Genomic DNA, 6,679 nt, shown 5'->3' on the forward strand with positions numbered 1-6,679 from the left:
CAGGACTGCAATTAAATCCAAAGGAACTTAACCAAAAAAAAAAAAAAGAAGAAGAAAAAAGAAAAAAGAAAAAAAAAAACTTTAAACAAAGACTAAAAGACTAAATTCCGATTATGGGAACAGGGTGACAAACTTCTCTTCAAAACACAATCTATGTCTTCTTCCAGAGAAGCAAAACCAGAGGAGGTGAAACTAATCTGAAATGATTTTGTTCTGTTCCATCAAAAGGCAAACATTTAACACTTGCTTTGAGTATTTATCAATTAGAGATTCTTAAAACAAGATAATGTGGAACAAGATATTCACATTGAAATTTAACATACACCTTTTCGAATTTTTTGTGTAAGCACTATTATTTAGAAGCAGGTACTATTTTCATATAAAAAATATTTTGCATATGTTTTTAAATGGATCCAGGGCTTCAAAGTTTGTAGACACTGAATATCTTCTAATAATTGGTCTTTTCAAAGTCCTGTTCCCCTTGTTATACCGATAATAGATGTTCTTTCTAACAATAGCAATCTAGCCTTCTAAAAATACCAGGGTTAAAAGATGCCTTAAAAATGCAGTGTATGTAAAAGGACAGGAAATTCTCCCTCTTTCAGCTCTGACATTCTTTTGATAAATTTACATCTTACTGTTGCCCAAAGCCAGCTAGACATTTGAATAATGTGGGGTTAAAAAGCATCTTCACCTCTGGTCACTTTTTCTCTTAAAAGCCAGCAGGCATGTTTGGCTGCAAGAGAGAATATTTATGTTTTTTATTTGTAAGTAAAAGGTAAAGGTGCTATCACAATTCTATTATACAATAATATAATTAATGTGATATAAAATGAATTTAGACATACAAAATATATCTACATAAGCAAAATACATAATGCATATAATAATGTGCAAATAATTGCTTTATGTTATAACACACTGCCCAGTCTAACAGAGACGATTTCTCAAAATGAACGTGTCACCAAATCTGCATTACTCACCCAAAACAGTGTTGACCAGAGCCTATTATCAGGTTGTTATTAGACAAAGCATATGACATCATTAGTTGCATCATCCTGCATGAAGATTTCTCATACTTTTAGTTAATACAGCCACATTAGATGGCTGTATCTGTTACATAGATATTAGTGCTATATCTGAGTGAAAATGAAGGAGATGATAAGACAACCTGTTCAATCTTAAATGAGCTAAAAACTGAAAGCTATGAATGTTTTCATTAAATGCTACATGAATGAAAGAAATGCAAAATTTAGAGTTTCACAGTAGGAACCTCCCTCTCTGAAAAGCACAAGCAGAAGAGCTCAGGCATATTAACTGATTGACATAAGTTCCTAAATGCTTTGTAATGTATAACAGGCCACATGGAAAGAGGCTTTAGCATTGTGGTATTTTTTTACATTCTACATGTTGAGAAGCCTACAGGCAGCTAACACTACCTCAATACAGTAAAACAGCAAATTTCCTATTTTAGCTTTCCTTTAAGAATGAGCTGCTGATGTCCGTGCAAAAAATTCCAATCAGCTGTCCTTTCCAGACATAACTAATTCACCAAGTTCTTCATTTATGCTGGAACGTACTATGTGCAAAGTGACAGTGAAATTAGCTCAAGAGTATCTTCAAAAACTTACACGTCAGATGATGCTAAATTCAATTTCCATATCAGTATCTTTCTGTGGTGTAAAACACATCCACTGAGTGAACTGCTTATATTTCTTTCTCAGAGATCTGTTTTCATTTACTAATTTTTCTAACGTATTAACTTTGGAAGCAGAACAGTACATTGGGGGTTGGACTCTGTTTTCTTGTATTTTGTGGGGTACTGAAGATGTTGTAAGAGTTGCTTGATGTGGCTGATCTCAGTTTTTACATTTACTATATCTTTGCAGTGTTTCTCTTAACAAATTACTTGATTATTCAGGTTAACATATTAAGTAATAATGTAACATTTTAGAGACTTAAGAGCGCATAGCAATATGTACTTATGTTTAAATCAACATGGTCAGTTCTGATGGTAAATTTCAGAAGCGACTTAAAATTGTAGCTATTAGAGGTGAATACTTCTCTCATTTACTCTTCACAAAGAGAAAGACAAAGATGAACAAAGACAGAAAAGATTTGTTTTTTCCTTTTGTTTTTGTTTTATATTTGAGGTCAGCAACTGAAAGGAGTCTTTTATTGCATAACCTAATGCAAATAAAAAATATGTTGTTAAAGTATTGCAGCTTATCATCAGCATTTTATCTTCTTGTGGCAACACATCACTTCACACAAAAACAAYTAAAAAAGAGAGAAAATATAATGATAAAGCTAAAAGCTTTTGGTTTTGACTCACCTTTACAGTAGTCAGTGCTGATAAACTAATGGAAACGCAGAGCAACATGAAAGGGAAATACTGTACCTACTACATCACTATCAACTTCCACATAGAGATAACCAACTGAAAAGAGTACTTCACAATCAGCTCCACACTTTAAACATACCAAGCACTGCAAATGGTTATTTTCATCAGGTATGAAAGTCTAATAATTCTCATTAAAATGTCAGTCCTAGTTGAAAGGCGTAAAAAAAGATACTCCAAACAAAAGTCTTATCCTTCTTTGGCTGACTATGTATATGTAGGTGATTTACTAGAACCAAACTGAATTATAATTTTCAAGAATTTCCAAAACATCTTGCTTTTTCAAGCACTTACATTTCTATTTTAGAGACTCTCCTCAGCTATCAGGAGTGTGTGGATTGCTTAATATTATGTGAAATGGACATATAGAATAAAATAATTTTCCAGTATGTTTGTACTCCTAGAGTGTATAAGCATTGTTTATTTACTAAATTTACATAAAGCTCATAGGATAAGATACGTTTGTGAAAGCATTTCAGGCTAAATCTTGCTCAGAAAGGAAAGGAGGAATCAGTTCTGCTTTTATAGGTTTAGGGCAGAAATCTCAGATTTATAATAGTCCTTGATAAAATCCCCTTTGAGGGGAAAGCCTCAGCTTTGTCTGTGATGGCTGATAGGCAGCAAACATTGAAAGAAAAACCATAAGTTACTAAACTTCTGAAACGATCTCTGCTTTAGTTGGTATATCCCCAGAACGACGTTTCCTACATCCTTCTGTCTCTGCGTCCTGGGAGAAAAGAGACAAGGGACTGCCCTTGGCGCTCCGCGGTGCTGTRTCTGCCTCCAGGCAGCCGTCTCCTCCGGCTCCGGGACGTTGGGCAAGAGCAAATTTTGTCTGCAGATAATATTTCTATTTTTCTTTGCCCCCCCCCTCATTTTTTTAACATTCGGACCATTTCCAATCAAATGTTTTCAGATAATCTCAGTGCTAGGTAGGGCCAAAAATCCAAATTCATTTTTATACTGATTGAGAATCTCTCTGAATTTTGTGTATGAGGAGCTCAGAAATACAACAGAAATGCTTTTATCTGTATTATTTTTTTTTTCCTGAGGTACTGGCAAGTCTGTGTTGTAGTGTTTCTTCATATTAACAGTATAAAGCAAAATTAATTAGAAACTGATTRAAAAGAAAGAAAAGCAATATAGTTTTTGTCATTGTCCAAATGATAGTGGTTTTACATTGTTCCCTTTTTTGAGTGTGTTATGATAACAACCACAAAGGGGCAAAACTATGCAACTATAGTAGAGATTTTGTTGTCTTAGTTTCTTGTTTAGTTTCTATAAATCAACATAGCATATATTTAATATAATTCATTGAAATACTTTGTGCTGATTTTGAGGTCTGAGCTGTTTGCTGATTCGTTACTCAGTTGTTATTTTTAAGTTCTTAAAAAAAAGTTAACACTATACAAATTATACTTGAAACAATAATCAGATAAAATTAATTTGATCCAGTTATCAGTGGATAATTGTATACATACCAAATGTGGCATTTTGCTTCTGCCAAAGAGATAAACATGTTGCATTATGCAATATAAATAACAATTTTATTTTTCTAAGGTGCAGAATTTTATCTGTGTATTCTGATATTGTGAATCAGGCAGCCAATTTTTTTTTTCTTTTTTAGCTTCAGTGTTTCTATAGTTTACTCATAAATGACTTTTAAATAAACTATTTTGCTAACTGTATATTGCTAAGGAAGGGGATTTTTTCCAACACTTAAATCTATATGTGAGTTGAAACTTGATCCCAAGGAAAAAAAGCGAGACCACTAATCAAATATTTAAAAAAATCTAAAATAATCTTCTCTACTTTATAATCATAATGGTAGGAAGTTCAATATTTCTGCTCAAACAAAGAGGCTGGTAGACATATTTACCAAAGGCCTTATGATGTTTGCAGTCGACTTTGCAGAAGACAACATTTATAAAACCTTTACAGTGTCTGGCAGGTGCCATGCATTCTCCTGGGGATTAGTATTATTCAGATATTGTCTTTCATTTGAACTTCAAACACCTTTTTTTTTTTTTTTTTTTTTTTGAGATAGCTTTTTAATAGCTTTTGGAAATTAAAACCTTTTTATTTGTGTCATTATAATACCCTCTATGAATTTACTTTGGGGAAATAAATGCCAGTAAAATTAAAGATTACTAGAATTTTTAAGAGGGAAAAAATAGGAAGAGATATTAATGTAGTAGGAACAAACTCGAAGTAAAAAAAAATAGACTTTTGACAATAAACTAAATAAAATAAAATAAAGCAGAGATGAGTATCTTCCAGGATGTCCATCTTTCAACATCCACTCCCATAGTTTGAAACTGAGATCTTATTGTAGGCACCCTAGTTATTTCACCATAATATAGGTAAGGTAAAATATGGAATCTTTTTTTCAACAAGAAAAATCAGTTAAAGAATTTCCGTGTTGAAGGTGGAAAATAAGCTCTGAAGAAAAGGAAAGGCTGAACTTCTTTTGTTTCATTAAAGCCCCGTAAATAGGTAAAGCACTCTTAGATTACAATTGTATAGGTTATGTAGTATATATAAATTTGGGGACAATACAGGGAATTTAGAAACTGAAATGAAATGGTGCCCAGAGAACACTTTCTTTCAGTGTTACTTTTCCTTATCTAGAGAATGCATTTAACTCCATTACATATCTTAAAGAAAATTCAGTTTAAAATTAGCACAGATAAAATTTAAAAAATGTCAATAGCAGAACCCAGGTTTTCAAAAGGTATCTGTTTTGGGGAGGGGATTCAGGATGATATATTGTTTATTTTTAGCACGATGCACACATTTTTTCCAGCATCTGCCAGAAAAAGTTTCTAAGGGCCTTGCTTCCATCCCACCTAGTTTACCAGAGCTCACCTTGGGCAATCTTTTGATCAGTAAAGGATCCTGCCTGTTTTGTTCCGGGAACAGATAAGAATCTCTTGAGAACTCAGCTTCTCTGTAAACAAAATAAAATTGTGCCTGCGTGCTTGCTTATTTGCTTTGCAATCCAGACATCCTTGCCCTTAGAGCAAGGCTTCTGCCCATCTCCCGCGGAGCCGTGGGCCTGCAGGCAGGTCCCGTACCTCTCTGCCCTGCCTGAGTTTGCAGCGACCTCCTCCTGCTCCCTGGGAGCCAGCTGTGACCTGGAGCCTGGTGGACTCTTCTCGGCAGAGCAGGCTCTGACAGCTTCTCCTCCAGGGCCTCAGGCCATGGCTTTCATCGATTACCGGTGCTGGTGCCAAAGAAACACTGTGTGATTGCTGCAAGAGAAAGAAATAAACGGATTATGTGCAGTTAGTTTGAGGAAAGGCTACTTTTCGTAGGAGCAAGATTTTGCTTGCTTTTGGGGTGACACTGGGCTGCCAGAGTTTTTTGKTTTTTTTATTGTTGTTATTATTAGGAATAGCGGAGGCAAAAGATGGAGAAAGGCAGTGAACAGTTAAACTGGTCTTTCAGAAAAAAAGAGGAAAACGAGCACAGATCTTGGTTGCRCATACAGAGAAGTTACTGGAAAATTGGGGAAAAGGCAGTCTGTGGAGCAAAATGGGCAGGAAAACAGCAGAAGTGTGAGAAGGACTTCAAACGTGAAAAGACGTTTTTATTGGCAGATTCGCACTTTTCTCAGACAGGTGAAACTACAAACGTCTGTTGCATTTATATGTTTTGGTCACTTGGAAAGTTTTCTACACTTATTTCTGGAAAATTGACTATTGTTACTACTTGCATATGTCTTAAATTTGTCCATATTGGTTTTCAACTTACTGTTAGATCCTCCCGGATACATAGACATTTCTTCTTAGACTGAGTAGGAGAGGTTTAATGAACATTTAGCTATATGAGTTTCATGTATTGCTGTGAAATTAGCAATAGGTCTAAAGATATTTTGTTTACTGATGTGTACAAAATATTGTGTGAACAAGAAGTCTAAAAAATTCTTCACCGTACTGTCCATCAGAAAGCTGACACCTCACTTCCAGTTATATCTTTATATAAAAGAAAGGAAATGTTTCAAAAAAGAAAGGTGACTCATTCAAGAATTGTATATGTATTGTAAAACTTTTTTATATCTTTGTGAAAGTGGCTTGATATTTCAGCTGCTGTCCTCCCAAAGCRGAGTGGAGTAATCTTCACAACTTTAGATTTCTGACTCATCCATCATGACTTTGCTAGTTGCAAAAGGTTAAAAGGTTAAACATTATATGTTCTGCAGATGTGGCTACTGTGTACTCAGAACAATGACTTTTTATTAATGTAGAATATTAATGTAGAAAACAATTTCTAATC

The sequence above is a fragment of the Rhea americana genome, unplaced genomic scaffold (assembly GCF_003343005.1).
Source record: "Rhea americana isolate MKP2758 unplaced genomic scaffold, rheAme1 scaffold_103, whole genome shotgun sequence".
NCBI lineage: Eukaryota > Metazoa > Chordata > Aves > Rheiformes > Rheidae > Rhea > Rhea americana.